At 56.0% G+C, this 20,903-nt stretch overlaps 1 pseudogene; it reads left to right on the plus strand.

Moving 5' to 3' along the window:
* Positions 1 to 20,903, plus strand: part of LOC119361258 — a 42,681-nt pseudogene that overhangs the window by 2,011 nt on the left and 19,767 nt on the right.

Raw genomic sequence — 20,903 nt, forward strand, 5'->3', positions numbered from 1 at the left:
AGATGGAAATCTATGCCGACGGCCTAGCCATCGGCATACCTGCGCCACGTGTCGTCCCCTGGCTCGCCAGCGCTTTTGACGGCGCCGTCCGTTGCCGTCAGACGGAAAACAACGCCGACGGCTAAACTATGTCGACGGCTGTCCCACGGCTGTTGGCATACGCACCTATGCCGACGGCTATACTACGCCCACGGTCTGACACATCTACGCTGACGTGATCTACACCGACGGGGCTATGCCGGCGGCAACCGTAGGCATAGATCTATGCCGACGGGAAAGGACCTATGCCGACGGCCCTTGGTCGTAGGCATAGCCCGCGAGTCCGGTAGTGTGTGCTTGGTGGCCAACCGTGATGCTGGTGCTCGGCAACGCCGGGAGGCTCCTCCTGATGGACGGCGGTCAGGTCGCGTGGTCGACGAACTTGACTGGCGCCGTTTCCGCGGTGGTGCAGCTGCTAGACTCTAGGAACCTTGTCGCGCACGATCAGGTCAGCGGTGCCCGCCTATGGCAGACGTTCGACCACCCGTCGAACACCTTGTTGTCCGACATGAAGGCCGGCAAGAACCTGTTGACGGGGGCCGAGGGCCGAGTGGTACATCACGTCGTGGCGCTGCACGAAGACGAAGGCGCTGCCGGAGAACGCGCTTTGGCACAACGGCGTCAAGAAGTACCACACCGGGCCGTGGAACGGCGTGCACTTCAATGGCTGTTGGGCAAATAAGCCACGGTCATGTACTGGGCATAGTCTGACTACTGTCTAGGCTTAGTCCGGCTGGTGTACGAGTGCGTGCGTGTGCGGTGAGTGCTGTACGCGAGTCCGTGGCAAGTGGGCGTGCGTGTGTGTAGCGTCTGTTGGCGAGAAGAGGGGGAGCGTTGGAGTCGATCCCAGGCGGGCGCGCATGACCAGGACATGTACGTGCATGTCGCGGGTGTGGACGGTGTGGGCTGGATCAGGCGCTCGGCGTGGTGGACTCAGACGTGGGTTCGTGCCCGGCAAGTCCCACGGTATAAGTAGCCCCCCATGCATTGTAACAGATTGGCGCCGAGTTCGTGCTCGAGGTATAAAGGCCGTACGTGCGACAGCAGCGTTCGTGCGCTGGGAAGAAAAACCTGCTGTGTCTCCCTTCCTTCTTCCTTTGGTTGATCGTGAGAGAGAGCAGAGAAACAGAGAGAGCTCCAGTGAGTGCTAGGGCTAGGGGTAGACACCAACAATTGATATTTAGAGCTTTGGTTCAGGCGATCACCGGCGACCATGGCGCTCGTCCCACACGGCGGCGACGCGGGCGGATCGGTGTCAATGGCGATGCCGATGCTCACGCCGGACAACTACATGGTGTGGGCGATCAAGGCGCAGGCGATCCTCGACGCCCACACTCTGTGGGAGGCGGTGGCGCCGGGCGACGCGGCGGTGAACGGGAAAAGTGCAAGACGGCGCGTGCAATGATTCTCGGCGGGCTACCAGAGGACGTGCTGCTGCAGGTGGCGACGAAGCTCACCGCCAGGGAGGTATGGGAATCCCTGAAGGTGAGGTTCATCGGCCCCGATCGGGTGCGCGCAGCAAGGCGGGCAACGCTGCGCGGGGAGTTCGATCGCCTCAAGATGGCGGACGGCGAGGCGCTGGATGCGTACGCCGGGAGGCTGGCAGGGATGACGGCGCGGTTCATGAATCTCGGGGAGACGCTGGGCAACGCGGAACTCGTGAAAAAGCTCCTGGGCACGGTGCCCGATCGGCTGTTCCCCGTCGTCGCCGGGATCGAGCAGTTTTGCGTCATCGAGGAGATGGCCTTCGACGAGGCGCTCGGGCGGCTGCGCGCGTTCGACGAGCGGGTTTGGTGCCGTGGACAAGACGGCGGCGAGCGTGGCGGGGAGAAGCTTCTCATGACGGCGGCAAAGTGGGCAGCGCGGGAGCGTCGGCACGGCGGAGCTCGGGACGATGACGACGGCCCGAGCGTGGCGCCGGGCAACAGCGGCAACTGGCGCGGTCGCTGCTACCGCTGCGGCGAGCGCGGCCACTTGAAGAGGGAATGCCCCAAGCTGCGGAGGGCGCCGGCGGCGGAGCAGGCAATGTTGGCGGACGTCGGCGTCGAGGATGGCGGACTTCTCTAAGCCGTGGCTTAGGGGGAGTGTGTTGGGCAAATAAGCCACTGCCATGTACCGGGCATAGTCTGACTACTGTCTAGGCTTAGTCCGGCTGGTGTACGAGTGCGTGCGTGTGCGGTGAGTGTGCTGGACGCGAGTCCGTGGCAAGTGTGCGTGTGTGTGTGTGTAGCGTCTGTTGGCGAGAACAGGGGAGGAGCGTTGGAGTCGATCCCAGGCGGGCGCGCATGACCAGGACATGTACGTGCATGTCGCGGGCGTGGACTGCGCGGGCCGGATCGGGCGCTCGGCATGGTGGACTGGGACGTGGGTTCATGCCCGGCAAGTCCCGGGGTATAAGTAGCCCCCATGCGTTGTAACAGATTGGCGCCGAGTTCGTGCTCGAGGTATAAAGGCCGTACGTGCGGCAGCAGCGTTCGTGCGCTGGGAAGAAAAAACCTGCTGTGTATCCCTTCCTTGTTCCTTTGGTTGATCGTGAGAGAGAGCAGAGAGACAGAGAGCGCTCCAGTGAGTGCTAGGGCTAGGGGTAGACACCAACAACGGCGTCCCGGAAATGGCGTCGTACGCCGACATGTTCTCGTACCAGGTGACAGTAAGCCCATGCGAGGTCACCTACGCCTACCACGCCAAGGCCGGGGCGCTGTTCTCGTGCGTGGTGGTGACCGACGCCGACGCGATCCAGCGCCTGGTCTGGGACACGAGCAGCCGGGCGTGGAAGAACTTCTACAGCGAGCCGAGGGACGTGTGTGACGCGTACGCCCGGTGCGGAGCGTTCGGCCTGTGCGACATGATGAACGCGGCGTCCACCTCTTTCTACAGATGCATCAAGGGCTTCGCCCACGCATCACCGTCGGCGTGGTACATGAGGGAGACCTCCGCCGGATGCCGGCGACGGCCGCAGGAGCACAACAGACGGTTTTGCTGTGGTGCGCGGCGTCAAGCTCCCGGATACGCACAACGTGTCGGTGGACGCCAGCATCGGGCTGGAGGAGTGCCGGGAGAGTTGAAACACAGGGTTTAGGGTTTTGCGTGGGTGGTTAACATCTAGCCTCACGTCTCAATATATAGATGATCACAATTACAATTACATACGTATACAAATACGTGTACAAGGACAATATACTAGACCCTACTTTCCATGCCCCCTCAATCTGAACTACATACAAGATTCAGATTGGTTCTAAAGCGGTCTAGCATCTGTCTAGTAGCGGGTTTAGTAAATACATCCGCTAACTGATCATCTGTAGAAATAAACCTGACTTCCAGTTCACAAGCAGTTATACATTCTCTCACAAAATTGAAATCAATCTCAATGTGTTTAGTCCGAGCATGAAACACTAGATTCGCCGTCAGATAAATTGCCCCTAAGTTATCACACCATAATATAGGAGTGTGCTGCCATGGGACTCCAAATTCTATGAGAACTGAGTCTATCCAAGTGGCTTCAGCCGCGCCATTGGCCAATGCCATATACTCTGCCTTGATGCTTGACCTCGATACTGTGGGTTGCTTCTTCGAGCTCCAAGATACAAGATTGAGTCCAACAAATATAGCAAAACCATCACTAGAGCGCCTATCATCAACACAACCGGCCCAGTCTGCATCGGTGAATATACTCACTCCAGTAAATCTGGACTTACGAATCCGTAGTCCCATGTCTAGCGTACCTTTGACATATCTCAGAATACGCTTGACTGCTTCCAATGGTCCTCCGTTGGCTGAGACAGGAACTGACACACTTTGTTCACTGCGAAGGAGATATCAGGACGAGTGAGGGTCAAGTACTGAAGTGCTCCAACCACACTGCGATACCGAAAGGAGTCATCTCTACCCAATAGTGCACCACTATGACGTGAGAGACTCTCGGATGTAGCAAGCGGAGTGGAAGTAGCCTTGCAGTTCTCCATGTTGATGCGATGAAGAAGGTCCAAAGCATACTTTTTCTGCGTCAAGGTCATGCCCCCTGAATGAAATGACACTTCCAAACCAAGAAAGTGCTCGAGGCGACCCAAATCTTTGATGGGAAAGATAGCAGACAACGACTACACAAGTCGGTGCACCGCGGCGGGGGTAGAGCCAGCAATCACAATATCATCAACGTACACCAGCATGTATATCTGTATGGCACCCTGAGACAAGATGAACAAAGATGCATCTGATCGGGAGGCAACAAAACGGAGCTGCGAAAGGCGCTGACTCAAACGAGCATACCAGGCACGGGGCAACTGCTTGAGACCATAAATAGACCGCTGAAGTTTGCAGACATGAGAGGGATATGTGGCATCCTCGAACCCGGGTGGCTGCTGCATATACACATCTTCAGCCAAGAACCCATGTAAAAAGGCATTGCTCACATCAATCTGTCAGAGGCTCCAACCACGAGACACAGCAAGAGACAGAACCAAGCGAACTGTGGCAGGATTCACCACCGGGCTAAAAGTATCTCCATAGTCAATCCCATGCTATTGAGTGAAACCGCGAGCAACAAGGCGAGCTTTGTGCTTATCAACAGACCCATCCGGACGATGCTTGATTTTGAAAATCCACTTGTAGCTCACAATATTAACACCAGGTAGCCGAGGCACCAACATCCAGTTGTTAGTGTGACGGAGAGCAGCAAACTCCTCGGACATGGTGGCACGCCAGGCAGGTTCACCCAGAGCATCACGGTGGGAAACTGGCGCGGCGAAGAAGGCACGACGGCGAGTCATACCGAACCGTGCCATCAGTGTAAGACTTCTCCTTGCGCGTATGATCACGATGACGTGTAACCATAGCATGCTCCGGAGGTGCATTGCCGGTAGGAGAAGACGGCGGCGACGAGGGCTCGGCCGAGGGTGTCGCGACTGAGGAGACCTCAGCAACAGGCGACACGGGACGAGAGACGACGGTGGGCTAGACCACCCAGGCGAAAGTGGCGGCCTGGGCGACGCACCGGGCGAGGGTGGCGACCCAGCCGCGCCGGTGAGGGTGGTGACCCAGCCACATCCGCGGTCGCACCATCTGGCGAGGCAACCGTGCTTGCCTCGGGCGGCGGGACATGCACGTCCTGAGAATGCACGTCGGGCTCATCAGGAGGCGGCGGAGCAGCAACATGTACCTGAGGGGAACTCAAAGCAATAGCACCTGCAGAGGACAAGTTAGGTGACAAATAGGACAAGTCATATTTATGCACATGGACATTCGGAAGCGGTTCATCAGAGGGAAAAGTGAGGGCATGTTCAAGAGAAGCGGGATCAACCGAGACGCCGGGTTGGGAATAAGGAAACACAGTCTCGTCGAAAACAACATCACGAGAGATGTATATCTGACCGGAGGTACGGTCAAGACACTTATAGCCCTTATGCAAAGGACTATAGCCAAGGAAGACACACATCTTGGAAAGGAACTCAAGCTTGTGAGCATTGTACTTGCGGAGACTAGGCCAACAAGCACACCCAAAAATCCGAAGGGAGGAGTAATTGGGCTGAACATGAAACAGACGAAACAGAGGTGTGCCCTTGTTGAGAACCGGAGTGGGCATACGGTTGATGAGGTAACGTGTTGTCGGAGTAATGGGCCATGGGTAGCCTCACCCAGGTCCCAGGACTTATCAAGACTCTGGGCCAGCTCCGCCTAGCTGGGCCCTAAGCAGAAGTTCCGCCCTCTGGGGGCCGATTGGCCTAACGGCCGGCTACCAGAGGGCGGCCGACCCCAGCCAACAATGCTGCGGGTGGCCGGTTCCTGCCCACCGGCCTCTGAAGAGGGCGGCATCAAGCAGGCGGCCACCTCGTGGCGACTGTACAGCCAAACCCCCCTCAAGAGTACAAGTTAGGGCATGGCTGCAGTGAAGCACGTCTTCCCCGGCGCCCGGGAGGCGTGGCTACAGTGCTCCGTACAAGCGGAGATCTCCGCACGACGGGGCACTGTGCCATGTCTCCCCTGACGTCGCTCTGAGCAGGCGGAGTCCTGTTCCCCACGACGGCCTGTCGGTACGGCCTGCCGGCGGCGGGCCCTATCAGGCAGAGACTCCGTAGAAGACGGCGGAATCCCAACCAGTCGGACTCGGGCAGGGCCGGCCTCCAGCAGGCGGCCGTCCCTCGCCCCGAGGCAAGCATGCCATTAAGCTGATAAGACCAGGTGTGGCTACAGTGATCTCCCACCAGGCGGCGGGACTATAGCCATGCTGAAGATGACCAAGCCCTCGTCACCAACGGCACGACTACAGTGAGTAGCCACCCACCAGATGGCGGGGCCCACCAGGCGGCGGGCCCCAACGGTCGGTGGAGAAGCCGGAGGCCGGAGACGCTGACAGCCAGGCCCAGCACCCGGACAGATTACCATTGTACCCCTAGGGGGTAGGCCTATATAAACCCCCTAGGGTACCCATGCAAAGGGTTCCAACTCTGATAGAACTAGCCAGTTACCTAGGGCAGGGAAGAGCTAGCCATGCCTTCTCCTACCTCTAGATACAACTCAAGGAGCGACTTGTAGCACTAGTGCCTTAGTGATCATGCGGAGACCCCGCAGAGCAGGAGTAGGGGTATTATCTCCACGGAGAGCACCCAACCTGGGTAAAGTTCGCCGGCATACGTGTCTACGCCCTATCCCGCTTCCAGGCACCGGCGACGTTCTACTCACTCCCACCATGATAAGCCATCCGTTGGCATATGTCGCACCCAACCCCCGACATTTGGCGCCCACCGTGGGGCGAGGTGCACCGTCTCCCGGAGATCTGCTCTGGACGGGAACCCTGTTCCTTCCTGGCGAGCAAAGCCAGCCCAGCACGCCTGACGGCGTCATCCCTGACGCGCTGCACGGTGCGGAGATCGCCTGCGCGGCGAGCCGCCTCTCCGACCTCGTCGGCGAAATCGACCTCTCCGACGAGCCGGCCTCCGACGCGGGCACCAGCTGCCCTGAGAGACGCCTCATCAGCCTCCTCGACCAGCTCCATGTCACTAGCGAGCCTGCTGTGGACCTGGAGTCTGTTGGCTCCACCGATCCGATGATCGTCGATTCTGACACGGCATCGCTCGACGCGTTCCCCACCAACGTGGTGGTCTACGATGAGCCGCCTCCTCGCGAGCACAGCGGCGGAAGCACCGTCATGGAGGTGCTCGTCATCAACAGCGGAGAGCACTCGGACGAGCATGCTCAAGACCCCCTCGACACGACTCTGCGCGACCTAACGGCGCCCATTCCAGAAGGCGCGGATGCTGAGGTGCTGGAGACATGCCGCATCCAGCTTCTCGAGAGCGCTGGCCGCCTGGCCAGCATGCGTCGTCTCTCAGACTCCTACCGACGTGAGATGGATTGGGCCGTTGCCGGCATGCCGGCTCCTGAGGGGCCTAGCCGCCTCGGCACGATTCGGCAGCGTGGCGCGACTGTCGCCAACATGTTCGGGGCGGAGCGCCCCATCTATGCCACGCCTGCAGAGAACATCCGGGCCGACCAGGCGGTGACGGATGAGCTGGACAAATACGACGACGATGAGCGCCGCCACATGACGAAGCAAGTCCAACAGCTCCTAGACGCGGCCGCCGTGCAGCACGAAGCCGCCTGCCGCACTGAAGTTCCAGCCCGACGAAACAACGAGCCGCCCCCATGCCAAGATCATGGGGCGACATCCCGGACGCCGACTGGTGGCGCCCGCGAAGGAAAGGGCAACGAGCCGGCTGCCAGCCGCAGTCGGACGTGCCTCTCCATCGAGCGCGACAAGGACGGCCGCCCTCATGCGGTGGAGCGGCGAGGCAACCAGCCGCCTCCTCTGTCTCGTGGAGCAAGGCACCCCACTCCGCCTCCTGTCATACACCCGACACTCGGCGACCACCTTGGCCGCCGAGAGGGAGTCGGAGAGAATGACGCCCGCCATCGGATCGATCACCTCAACCGATCCCTGGCGCTAGCAGAAAAAGACGCGTTGGGCCCGCCTTGCTTCGGCCCCCGAATCCGAGATGAGCCCTTCCCCAAAGGGTTCACTCTCCTGCGAGGTACACCCAAGTACACCGACTCCGTGAAGCTGGAGGACTGGCTGGTTGATTACTCCACAACCGTTAGTATAGCGAACGACAACAAGCGTGTTGCTGTGAAGTACGTCCCACTCATGCTTCAAGACACTTCCCGGACGTGGCTCAACAGCCTGAAGCCCCGCAGCATCAACAGCTGGGTGGATTTTACTGAGGCCTTCATCGGCAACTTCACTAGCATGTACAAGCGGCCTCCCAAGCTATAGCAGCTTTCCTTGTGCGTCCAAGGGCCCAGCGAATCGACTCGCGACTACCTCACGTCCTGGGCCGAGCTGCGCAACTCCTGCGAGGGCGTGCACGAGGTGCAGGCCATCGAATACTTCACCGCCGGGTGCCGAGAGGGCACCCTCCTCAAGCACCGACTTCTCTGCGACGAGCCTGCAACTCTCGACGAACTACTAATCATCACCGACAAGCACGCCACGGCCGACTCCTCCATGAAGGCGGAGATCTTAGTCGATGCATCGGGCAAGGTAGCACCTCAAGCTCCTCGGACTCCGGCTGGTGAGACCAGTCGGAGACAGCCCCAAGCGACAGCAAGCGGAAGGCCACCCAGCCGGCTTCCAACAGGCGGCAGGTGGCGACAGTCGAGGATCAGCAGCCGGAGGGGCAGCCAACGCCCAAGCCTCAGAAGGGCGGCAAGCCCAACTGGCTACCCGCCTTCTCGTATGAGCAGACCCTTGACGCTCCCTACAAGTTCCACAGTGGCGCGAAGCCATCCAATCACACCACTCGGAAGTGTCACTGGCTCACCAGGATTGCTAAGGGAGATGGCCTCCTACCTCCTCCGCCTGCCGGTCCGCCGCCTCCTTCACCCTAGCAGCTGGCGGCCCGACCAGTCGGCGCCATTCAAGATGAGTATCCCGCGGAGCACGGAGCCTATGTCGTGTTCACCAGTGTGGCCGATGATAGGCGTAGCAGACGGCAACAACAACAAGAGGTGCATGCGGTGGCCTCAAGCACCCCAGAGTTCATGCACTGGTCAGAAAAGCCCATCAGTTGGAGCAGGGCCGACCACCCGAAAGTGATGGCGTCCCCCGGTTCCTACGCCTTAGTCCTAGATGCAACCCTTGCAACGGTAAGGCGGGCGTCTTGCTTCTCCAGGGTCTTGATTGATGGCGGCAGCGACATAAACATCCTGTACCGTGACACAATGGAGAAGTTGGGAATCAAGCAAAAGCAGCTCCTCCCCAGTCAGACTATATTCCATTGCATAGTCCCTAGCCTTTCCTGCTCACCAATCAGCAAGACCCAGATCGATGTCCTCTTTGGAGACAAGAATCATTTCCGCCGAGAGCCAGTTTGGTTTGAGGTGGTGGACCTAGAGAGCCCTTATCATGCATTGCTTGGCCGACCCGCTCTGGCCAAGTTCATGGCGGTCCCCCACTACGCCTACCTCAAGATGAAGATGCCGAGTACCAAGGGAATCCTAACAGTAGTTGGAGACTACAAGAAGTCGGCCGCCTGCGCCGCGGATAGTAGCCGGCTGGCCGAGTCCCTCGTAATTGCAGCTGAAAAGCGGCTCCTGGATCGGGTGGTGGCGATGGCAGGCAAGAAGCCGGAAATGTCACCCACCCCCTAGGAGTCGGATGTGGAGGGCTCGTTGTCGGTGTCAAAACCGGCGGATCTCGGGTAGGGGGTCCCGAACTATGCGTCTAGGCGGATGGTAACAGGAGACGAGGGACACGATGTTTTTACCCAGGTTCGGGCCCTCTTGATGGAGGTAAAACCCTACGTCCTGCTTGATTAATATTGATGATGTGGGTTAAAAGAGTAGATCTACCACGAGATCAAGGAGGCTAAACCCTAGAAGCTAACCTATGCTATGATTGTTGTTCGTCCTATGGACTAAAGCCATCCGGTTTATATAGACACCGGAGAGGGCTAGGTTACACAGAGTCGGTTACAATGGTAGGAGATCTACATATCCGTGTCGCCAAGCTTGCCTTCCACGCCAAGGAAAGTCCCATCCGGACACGGGACGAAGTCTTCAATCTTGTATCTTCATAGTCTTGAAGTCCGGCCGATGATGGTAGTTCGGCTATCCGGACACCCCCTAGTCCGGGACTCCCTCAGTAGCCCCTGAACCAGGCTTCAATGACGACGAGTCCGGCGCGCATATTGTCTTCGGCATTGCAAGGCGGGTTCCTCCTCCGAATAATTTATAGAAGATCGTGAACACCAGGATAGTGTCCGGCTCTGCAAAAATAAATTCCACATACCACCGTAGAGAGAATAATATTACACAAGATCAATATGCTGACGTATTCTGTGGCGTAACATCACACCACTTCCAAGCCTTTACTCGAATTGTTTTTATTGTTCCACCTCAGCATGTTTAGCGAGGCGGTTTCCTTGGCACGTCTTGTCGAAGCAGAGATAGTGTTCCCCTTATTCCGGGATTCCCATTAATACGGACGTGGGTAACCCAACCGCGCCCGTTGCCACGCCCCCTCCATCGAAGGCGGGTTCCAAACGGTCACGGGGACGGCTCTTGGTATTCTTCCTCTTTATAATGAGACCAAGGCCCGTTCTTTTTAGTCAATCCTCTATCGAATCCGCCCCTCTCCCTGAGTTCCAACACCCAGGGCTCCGAATCCAGGTACCTTCGATCCTCGACAATGTCCGGTCCTGATCTACGAGGCCGGTGGATGCCCTCCTCCGTCACGGAGGAGGACGTGCTAAAGCTGAGAGGTGCCAGGTATTTAACCTACGAGATTTCGCATAGGCTGCCTGCCCGAGGGCAAGTTATCCCAACTCCCGAGCCTGGCGAGATCGTCGTGTTCACGTCTCACTTCAGTCGGGGTTTAGGCTTCCCGACGGATCCCTTCATGAGGGGGCTCATGTTTTACTATGGGCTGGAATTCCACGACCTGGCTCCGGAGTCCATCCTCCATATCTCATCATTCATTGTCGTCTGTGAAGCCTTCCTCCGCACTACCCCTCACTTCGGCTTATGGCTCAAAACCTTCAACATGGAGCGGAAGATGATTGAGGGGCGTCAGGCAGAGTGCAGCGGGGCGGTTATAAGCAAGAGGGCCGAAGCTCCATGGCCCGAGGGCTCTTTCCAAGAGGAGCTCGGCTTGTGGCAACAGGAGTGGTTTTATATCACCGCTCCCCGGGGCAGCAGGCAGAAGCCGCCGCCCGTCTTTCGCTCGGGCCCTCCACAACAGCTGACGTCATGGGTCAACAAGGGGCGTGACTGGGGGCCGCCCAAAGACGTCCCCCTGTTGCAGGACCGGATTCGAGGCCTCCAAGAAAGGGAGATCAATCTGGTCGCGGTGGTGCAGGTCATGTTGATCCGGCGCCTACTGCCCTGCAAACGTCGCCCCCTCCGCCTGTGGGAATTTAATCCGGAGGGGCCACGAGCTCTTCAACACTTCATGGGTTTGACTCCCATGGAGATGTATAAACTGTTCTTCGGATCGCAAGAGGCGCATTCGGAATTGACCGAGGACGCTGGCCTAAGCTGCAATCGCCCGGATACTCAAGTAAGTAGCCCTGTGTCCAGACACACCATCCATTTATTTATCGTGAGCTTGCCTTTTAACCAGCTATCCCTGGACAGGAGTGGATAGCGCAAGCAAAACTGATACGGTGTCCGGCCCCCCTCCCTGAGACCACGCAGGATCCCGTGTTAATCAAAATGTTGGAGGTTGCACCTTCGAGTGAGGGCGAAGGGGGGCACGGGGAAACTATCACCTCTGCCAAGGAGGCGTTTGGTAAGGGAGGAATCGAGAGTCCCTCCTTCCAGGGGGAGAAGAGGAACGCTTTCTAAGACCCGGAAGCCAAGGCCTCAAAGCGGGGAAAGAAATCTGTACCGGAAGGTCCTGCGCCAGAAAGCGCCCCGGCCGTACTGTCTCCTCGGAGGAATCAGCCCTCTAACAAGTTGTAAGTGAAAAGGGGGATTTTATAATTATCAGACACCCCTGCTTAATGTCTAAAGGTAACAAAGTTTTTACCTTGTAGTTCGGATCCCAGCCCATCTCAGCACAGCTCATCTTCGGGAGACCTTTGTCCGGAGATGATGGAAAGCGAAACGCCTTCATCTGCCGCCCCATCGTGCGGGGCGGACGACCCTGAGGTGTCGTCGCGGAGGGTCTCCTCAAATCCGGCGGGACCGGAGAGTTCGGCGCCCATTGGAGTACGGCCGATGGAGCTGCAGGATTTGCTTAAGAGGGCGTCCATCTCAGAAGATCACCGCACATTAATGGGTGATGTGATTGAGAGGATCTCGTCCGCCGAAACCGGGTTGTATGAGGCCGTCGGAAGTTTACTGACGGGATTTGAGGTACGCAAAAAATGACATACCTGTTGACAGTTTTGCACATGAAGTGCGCCCTGTATAGATAGTAGCCCCCGAGACTTGGTATGCTGTCGAAAACGACAGCGTGCCTAGGATCGTAATCTCGGTTATTAACTGTCGCCTTTCCCATGTAGGTGGCGGAATGTTCGGTGGCCAGCCGGACTGATGAATTTGCCGAGCTGAAGAAGCAACTCGACGCTGTAGATGCGGACATCTCGCTGGTCAATAGACGACTTGATGAGTCACAAGGTATGTGGTTGCTCTGCGGTTGGTTAGTAAGGGAGCTGACGCCCATTCCTTACAAATTGTATGCTTAGACGCAGATGGTGCTGCTGCTGTGGAGGACCTTCGAGCAGAACTTGCTCGGGCCAAGGAGCAAGCCAGAAAAAGCGAGGCGGCTGCCTTGAAGGCAGCGGAAGGGCTAGAAGCCGAGAAGGCTGCTCACTGCCGAAGCTGGGAGGAGATGGCCGGAATGGCCATGAAATTAAGAGTTGCTACCGACCGCCTGGAAGTTCTTGAAGGAGAACGTCGAGCAGAGCAAGAGGACCTGAAGAAGGCCGATGCCGAGGCCAAGGATGCCCGTAGTGCGATGCGGGCTATGAAGGAGGAACTGCGTCAGGTCGAAGACATTGTGGCTGGAAAGCCCTTTATGCTGCGTAGGAAGTTCACAGATCCGAAGTATGCTCAGCTAGTCCGATTGTACGGTGCGGAGGATCCTTATCTGGACTTGGCGGCGAGTGCGGCTGACGCAGTCGTGCACTTTCGAAGCCAGGAGGATCATGAAATGGAAGAGCTTTTCTGGTCTCAATTCCATAGTCCGGAGCGTCCACTTCCCTTGAGTGATCGGCTGGTTGAGTGGGCTGAGCTGAATAGATTGTCCGGACTGGCCATGACGGATGTGGTAACTCATCTGTGGCCGAAAAGGCCCAAGCCGAAGAGTTATTTTGGCTTGTTGCAGCAATTCCTTGGGGCAGTGCCGCATATTAAGGCGATGAAGCGGTCGGCATGCATAGAAGGTGCGCGGATGGCGCTCGCCCGTGGTAAAACATACCGGGCGGAGATGGATGCCACCGCTGTTGCATCCCGGGGTTCGGACAAAAGACGATTCCCCACCGAGCATTACTTTGAGGAAGTCCTGCAGGGCGCTCGTATAATAGAGTCGCAGTGCTCGAAAGATGTTATGTTTGAATGACATGCATGATTTCTAAGATCATGTTTATAATGCAATGACTTTTTATACTTGTGTGTTCAAGTATTGAACTATCTCCTGTGCGGCCATATATGTATGTATAATCTGAAAGATGGCAGTCTTTGGCTTCAGCCCCCACGCACATGGTGCCGGGGTGTTTGCAAAAAGAAAAACGCTTTTTCACACTTAATCCAATGTCTTGGTCCTTTTAAGGAGGTGATAGCATAGCAAACTAGGCAACCGGACTATAATGCTTTATCACTTTCACTTAGCCATAGGAGCTCGAATGTGGAGCTACTATATAGCCCCTGATGGCACCGCGCTTCTTCGAACTTGGGGCGCGTATGTGCCTGACCGGGAAGCGGTCCTTCATCAAAGCGGAGGAATTCTAAACATTCCAATGGTCGATCGAGTGGTTGACCAGTCTCTCGCTATATCATGACAGTCAGTTTTTGGCTTTCTCTACTGAGGTGCTCTCCCGGCCGAACCGGGGCACAATCGCAGTAGTTCTCCTGGTGTCGCGTTAGCCGATGATACGGAACGTAAGGCAGCAAAACACAGGAGCCGGGCAAACCCAACATTTGACCAAAGGCATGATTCAGAGCTGATGCATATAAGGCCTAACTCGAGACGCCGAACACTCCCTGAGGTGTTCGGTCTTTATGATATCGGGCAGAATAAATGCCCTAAGCCCCTAGTGTCCAGGTACAGGCAGGGACTTCTGACGCGGCCGATGCCACAACGCCAGCCTCCTCCTCGGCTCTGGTAAGAAACCGGGGGGTGTTTATCAACAAGAGACAGTGAGAAAGGTTTATGCAGGGTCTTAATCTGAAAAGAATCCTTGCAACGGGTCCCTACTGCACGTCTGCGCCTGTGTCTCCGTTGTGCTGTATCCTGGACGGGTGTAGCACGTGCTTCATCTGTAAAAGAGAAGGACTTAGTTTCTAAGAAATATCGTGCAAAAAGTGTATCAAAATAAGGTATAATTTGGAAGATGAAGAAAGTTGAGCTTTATTAGCTTTCATCATGTATGCGCGCGGCCCCCTAAAAAAAGGGGTATGCGGCTGGGAAGCCCCTTGTTAAGTTACGCCGGACTCATCTAACCATGTCCGAGGTCTAAATGACCTGTTTTTTAGGGGCTTTGACCTGCAAGGTCGGAATAATGTGTGGCTGTCTAGGCAGCCGCACATTCTCCGTGGTCGAGAGACACCTGGAGTCTTAAGAATATGCCACGTGGATCGGGCATTTTTAAGCGTAAGAGACGCGTAATGTGGTATTGCATTAAAGCGGGCGAAAGCTGCACGCCCCAGTAGTGCTTAAGGGCTACTGCTAAATGGGGCGATGGAGGGTGAGCTTTTCGCGACGGAGGTTGTCGGATGAACCGAACACGACCCCTAGTGGTACAGAGCCTGTAAAATTGGCTAAAAAGGCCTGGCGTCACTCCTTTGAAGGAAGTGCTTGCTATAGCGAATTTTGGTGGGTTCTATCCCCAGTCTGCAGACGGTGTCCTGGTATAGCAGGGGCCGTGCTGCGTGTTATCACGTGAAGGGAGTTCACTGTTTTGACTTCTAATGGGAAAGTCTTTTGGTTTCCGGAGCGCTGCTTTTGGGTTTCGTCACTTTCACTTGGTGTGTCGAGCCCTTTGTGTTCGGCGTTAAGTCGGCCAGACTGCATGAAGACCCAACAATCTCTGTGGGTATGGTTTGCAGGCCTCCCGGAGGTACCGTGTATTTGACACAGTCTATCTAGAATCTTGTTGAGGTTGGATAGCTTGTCACTGTTATCCTTTAAGGGCAGTGTTTTGTTGTTCGGCCGAGAGCTTTTGAATCCGGTGTTGACCGCCGTACTATTTGGGCCATTCTCCTTGTTCCGGCGCTGATCTTTTTTGCGTCGTGATTTCCCATTTCCATCCCTGATTTCGGATGTACTCGGGTCGCTGGTGCTGCATCTAGCCAACCAGCTGTCTTCCCCCGCGCAAAAGCGGGTCATGAGACTTGTTAGTGCAGCCATTGTTCTTGGTTTTTCCTGGCCAAGGTGTCTGGCGAGCCATTCGTCTCGGACGTTGTGTTTGAAGGCTGCTAAGGCTTCAGCGTCCGGACAGTCGACTATTTGGTTCTTTTTAGTGAGGAACATGTTCCAGAATTTGCGTGATGATTCTCCTGGCTGTTGAGTTATGTGACTTAAATCATCTGCATCCGGAGGCCGAACAAAGTCCCCTGAAAATTTGCTCGAAACGCATCCTCAAGCTCTTCCCAACTCCCAATTGTATTTTCTGGGAGGCTTTTAAGCCAATGCCGGGCCGGCCCTTTGAGCTTGAGGGGAAGGTATTTTATGGCATGGAGATCGTCTCCTCTTGCTATGTGTATGCGTAGGATATAATCCTCAATCCAGACTCCGGGGTTTGTTGTTCCATTGTATGCCTCTATGTTTATGGGTTTAAATCCCATCGGAAATCCATGATCCAGTACCTCATCGGTAAAACATAGTAGGTGTGCGGCGCCCCTGTATTTGGGTGTGCCGTTGTCTTCAAATGCTCGGCTGGTTGTGTTACTTCCTGGAGTCTTCTTTTTTGGCCCATAGATAGACCTAGCCGGGTTATCCTTTTTCTGAAGATCTTTATGCTGATCATATGCCGGCTTATGTGTGGCGCCCCGTGTTGCTCTTTGCCTGTCATCTGGTCGTCTATCCGGCCAGGCGGCCCCTTTCTTTTTTGACTGCGGGGGCTCGAAGGCCTCCTCGTCAAATTCGGGCAACAGCTTGCGCTTCGGGTAGCTCTTTGTCTGGTGACTAGTGCCATATTTATCTGCGGTGTTGAGTACTTTGCTCCATCTCATTTTGAGTGTGCCTTCCGCTGTTTTGAGCTTCTGCTTTTGCTTCTTCAAACTTCTTGCAGTGGCGATGAGCCTGTTATGGAGATTCATATGCTCTGGTGATGTGAGATTATCTTCGCCGGGGATGGGTTGCTTGTCCAGTTCATGTCCGGCTGGCTGCTTGTTGACGTGTGCGTCGTCCACTGCTTCGCCCTGCTCTAGGGCCGGGTCCATATGGGTACCGTTTTTGTCGATGCCGGTCTTCGGGCGGCGCTTGCGTCGCCGCTTTGTTTGTCTGTTGGGGGAGTTGTCCTTCGCCACGTCCCGTTTTTCCTCATTGTCGCTTCCTTTTGGTGTGTCCACCATGCATACGTTGTGGGATGGGGTGGCTTTCCTGCGCCCGTTGGGTGCTGGTTCTTGGTCGTCCCCGGCATCGTCGTCCATACCGTCGATGTCCTCGGAGTCGTAGTCTAGCATGTCAGTTAAATCGTCGACAGCGGCTACCAAGTGGGTGGTGGGTGGGCTTTGAATTTCTTCGTCGTCCGCATCCCAGCCGTCCTGACCACAATCTGGCCAGGTCTCTCCTGATAACGAGAGGTATTTTAGCGAACTCAAGATGTCGCCGAAAGGTGAGTGTTGAGGGACGTCCGCTGCGGTGAACTCCATGATCGGCGCCCAGTCGGATTCGATCGGGGCGGGCGCGGGAGGTTCGGAGTCCGGCGAGGAGTCCGGCACCTTGGAGTCACGAGCTTTATGAGGGACGAAGTCAGTGTTCGGCTCTATCGCCGTAGAGGTTGCAGCCCCCGAGGCGGTGTCTAGGCATCCATCCTCGATCTGCGGAGCTGGCTCCGAATTGAAGATCGGAGTGGTTTCGAGTGCGGCCTCCAGGGTACTGTCCGGCGGCAGAGCTAAATCATGCCCATCGTGACAGTACGGCATGCTCGGCTGTGGCTCGAATCCGTCGAGGATCAAGTCCCCGCGGATGTCAGCCGTGAAGTTCAAACTTCCAAATCTGACCTGACGGCCAGGGGCGTAGCCTTCGATCTGCTCCAGCTGGCCAAGCGAATTGGCCCGCAGTGCGAAGCCGCCGAATACGAAGATCTGTCCAGGGAGGAAGGCCTCACCCTGGACTGCATCGTCGTTGACGATCGAAGAAGCATCGAGCCTATCGGTGACGACACAGAGGAACTCTCAATGAAAGCACCAATGTCGGTGTCAAAACCGGCGGATCTCGGGTAGGGGGTCCTGAACCGTGCGTCTAGGCGGATGGTAACAGGAGACGAGGGACACTATGTTTTTACCCAGGTTCGGGCCCTCTTGATGGAGCTAAAACCCTACGTTCTGCTTGATTAATATTGATGATGTGGGTTAAAAGAGTAGATCTACCACGAGATCAAGGAGGCTAAACCCTAGAAGCTAGCCTATGGTATGATTGTTGTTCGTCCTATGGACTAAAGCCATCCGGTTTATACAGACACCGGAGAGGGCTAGGGTTACACAGAGTCGGTTACAATGGTAGGAGATCTACATATCCGTGTCACCAAGCTTGCCTTCCACGCCAAGGAAAGTCCCATCCGGACACAGGACGAAGTCTTCAATCTTGTATCTTCATAGTCTTGGAGTCCGGCCGATGATGGTAGTTCGGCTATCCGGACACCCCCTAGTCCGGGACTCCCTCACTCGTTCAAGCCGGCCAAGGAAACCAAGAAGATACCATTGGACCCGGAGCACCCGGAGAGGCACGCTGTCATAGGTGTGAACCTAGACATCAAATAGGAAAGCGAGCTCGTCGATTTCGTCCGTGAGAATCAGGACATCTTTGCATGGTCTCCCAAAGACATGCCAGGCGTTCCGACGGATTTCGCCGAGCACAAACTACATGTCCGACCTGATGTCAAGCCGGTCAGGCAGCCCTTGCGCCTCCTGTCGGGAGAGAAAATAAGAGTTGTTGGAGAAGAGATAACCCGGCTTCTGGCAGCCGGATTCATCATGGAAGTGTTCTTTCCAGAATGGCTCGCCAATCCAGTCCTTGTGTTGAAGAAAAACAAGCAGTAGCGTATGTGTATTGACTACACCAGCCTTAACAAGGCCTGCCCCAAAGATCCATTTGCCCTACCAAGGATTGATCAAGTGATAGACTCCACAGCCGGATGCGAGCTGTTGAGTTTCTTGGATGCATATTAAGGCTACCATCAGATAAAGCTGAACCCGGCCGACAGGCTGAAGACCGCCTTCATCACACCATTTGGAGCCTTCTGCTACCTAACCATGACGTTTGGCTTGCGAAATATCGGCGCCACCTTTCAGCGTTGCATGCAGAAGTGCCTCCTCAAGCAGCTCAGCAGAAATGCCCATGTCTATGTGGATAATGTGGTGGTAAAGACGGAGAAGCGCGGCATGCTACTAGAAGATCTCAAGGAAACTTTTGAGAACCTGCGCCTATTCCAGATCAAGCTCAACGCGAAGAAATACGTCTTTGGAGTACCAGCTGGCCAGCTTCTCGGCTTTTTGGTCTCAGAGCGCGGCATAGAGTGCAACCCTGTGAAGATCAAGGCGATCAAGAGAATGGAAGTGCCCGCCCGACTGCTGGACATGCAGAAATTCACCGTCTGCCTGGCGTCATTTAGCCGTTTCATCAGCCGGCTGGGCGAGAAGGCTCTTCCCTTGTACCAACTCATGAAGAAGACCACTTTTTTCGAGTGGAACGACAAGGCGGATGAAGCATTTCTCCAACTCAAGAAGATGTTGGCAACACCGCCTATCTTGGCGGCTCCGACTGAGAAGGAGCCCATGCTCCTCTACATTGCAGCCACCAGTCGGGTTGTCAGTGTAGTCATGGTGGTGGAGCGCAAGGAGGAGGACAGAGCATTGCCGGTCCAGAGACCGGTGTATTACTTAAGCAAAGTACTGTCCGCCTCCAAGCAAAACTACCCGCACTACCAGAAGATGTGCCACGGCGTGCACTTTGCCGCCAAGAAGCTGAAGCCTTACTTTAAAGAGCACCCAATCACCGTCGTCTGCATGGCTCCGCTTGCTGAGATCATTGGGAGCCGAGACGCCTCCGGCCGAGTGGCCAAGTGGGCTATTGATCTGGTCCCTTACACCATCCACTACTAGCCCGGCACCGCCATCAAGTCACAAGTGCTGGCCGACTTCCTCGTCGACTGGGCCGAGACCCAATATTTGCCGCCTGCACCAGACTCTACTCATTGGCGGATGCATTTTGATGGTTCAAAAATGCGCACCGGTCTGGGATCCGGCGTCGTCCTCACCTCTCCCAAAGGCGACAAGCTCAAATACGTGTTGCAAGTCCACTTCGCCGCCTCCAACAACGTAGCTGAATATGAGGCACTCATACACGGGCTCCGGCTTGCCAAGGAACTCGGCATACGCCGGATCCTATGCTATGGTGACTCCGACTTGGTGGTCCATCAGCCATTAGGCGACTGGGACGCCAAGGGTGCAAACATGGCGAGCTACCGCTTCCTCGTGCAACAACTCAGCGGATACTTTGACGGGTGCGAGTTCCTTCACGTGCCAAGAAACGACAATGAGCAAGCAGATGCCTTGGCACGGATTGGCTCCACCCGGCAAGCAATACCAGCCGGCGTCGCCCTACGCCGCCTTCTCAAGCCGTCTATCAAGCCGTCTCCTGACTCAGATTCCATCTTCGTGCCGGCCCTTCCCGAAGCTGTCGGACCCGACTCGACAGTCCCAGAGGCCGGCGCGGGGATTTCGGCAGGCGGCCCGGGGATTGCTGCAGCCACACCCGGCTCGGGGACTCCAGAGCCTGGCCTGGGTGAGGGAGTCCTGCATTAGGGGGTATCCGGACAGCCGGACTGTATACATCGTCCTGACTATGGAAGCGTAAAGATACAAGACTCAAGACTTCGGCTCGTGTCCGGATGGTACTCTCCTTTGTGTGGAAGACAAGCTTGGCGATCCGGATATTATATTTCCTTCCTTGTAACCGACTCCATGTAAACCCTAGCCCTCTCCGGTGTCTATATAAACCAGAGAGGATGGTCCTTAGAAGGCTGATCACAATTACAAGCATACCATCATAGGCTAGCTCTTAGGGTTTAGCCTCTACGATCTCGTGGTAGATCTACTCTTGTACTACTCATATCTTCAATATTAATCAAGCAGGAAGCAGGGTTTTACCTCCATCGAGAGGGCCCGAACCTGGGTAAACATTGTGTCCCTTGCTTCCTGTTACCATCAGCCTAAGACGCACAGATCGGGACCCCCTACCCGAGATCCACCGGTTTTGACACCAACATTGGTGCTTTCATTGAGAGTTCCTCTATGTCATCGCTATGAGGCTTGATGGCGTTTTCAATCGCCAATAACACGGTCGAGGGCGAGACTTTTCTCCCCGGATAAATCTTTGTGTTCAGCAGCTTCGCACTGCGCGCCAATTCACTTGGTCATCTGGAGCAGATCGACAACTACGCCCCTGGCCACCAGATCAGGTTCAGAAACTTGAACTACAT

This window comes from Triticum dicoccoides, chromosome 2B, assembly GCF_002162155.2.
Source record: "Triticum dicoccoides isolate Atlit2015 ecotype Zavitan chromosome 2B, WEW_v2.0, whole genome shotgun sequence".
NCBI classification, from domain to species: domain Eukaryota; kingdom Viridiplantae; phylum Streptophyta; class Magnoliopsida; order Poales; family Poaceae; genus Triticum; species Triticum dicoccoides.